The sequence below is a fragment of the Clarias gariepinus genome, chromosome 9 (genome assembly GCF_024256425.1).
Source record: "Clarias gariepinus isolate MV-2021 ecotype Netherlands chromosome 9, CGAR_prim_01v2, whole genome shotgun sequence".
Taxonomy (NCBI): Eukaryota; Metazoa; Chordata; class Actinopteri; order Siluriformes; family Clariidae; genus Clarias; species Clarias gariepinus.
Genome location: NC_071108.1, coordinates 13,262,501 through 13,263,337, shown reverse-complemented (window position 1 = coordinate 13,263,337; position 837 = coordinate 13,262,501).

Sequence of the window (837 nt, the reverse complement as noted above, 5' to 3'; positions counted from 1 at the left end):
CACATGGCCTCAAAAGGATACACAAAATCTGGCATATTTTTCAATGTAACAACAACTAGTTGGTCTTCTTCTTTGTCTTTTGGCTGTTCCCTTTCAGGGGTCGCCCCAGCGAATCACCTGCCTCCATCCAATCCTATCCTCTGCTTCCTTTCCTCTCACACCAACTAACTTCATGTCCTCTCTCACTACATCCTTAAATCTCCTCTTTGGTCTTCCCGATTGGTCTCCATGACAAAACTAGCTTTTGATTACACTAGTTAAGGTAAGGATTAGATTGATTATATATACCTTACATTTATACCGTACCAGTATAGTAAGACAAATGTGTGCGTGTGTGTGCACACGTTAGTAACAGTGAAAGAGCAAAGGCGAGAGAATGTGTGATATAACATACAGCTGCAGGGTGAAAGAGTTGCCCTGTCTCCTTTTCTAAGGAGACACACAAACACACTTACCCATTCATGACTTCACTGCTTGTCACTATGGTAACAAGGGCTAGTCTCACACCCGATAAAGGGAACTAACACAGATAAACATCGACACTAACGCAAAACGTGATGACTTCACTGCATAAAAAAGTGCTAGCTATTTTAGTACTAGATATTTAATGCCGTGGTTTGGCTGTTAAGTTAACCTCCAAAGGCTGTTTGGATTGACCTATAACATGGTGCTCTGTAGCAGCAATGTAATCTGAACTGTACTATAACATAATTGATGATATGACTATTACTTTGTTAAGTGAAATGCTCTATTTCATCATTACGAAACATTCCAGGTTGAAATTGTCTGTTGTACTTGGATATTGAAAGCCATACTCTAATACAACATAAAGCTAAA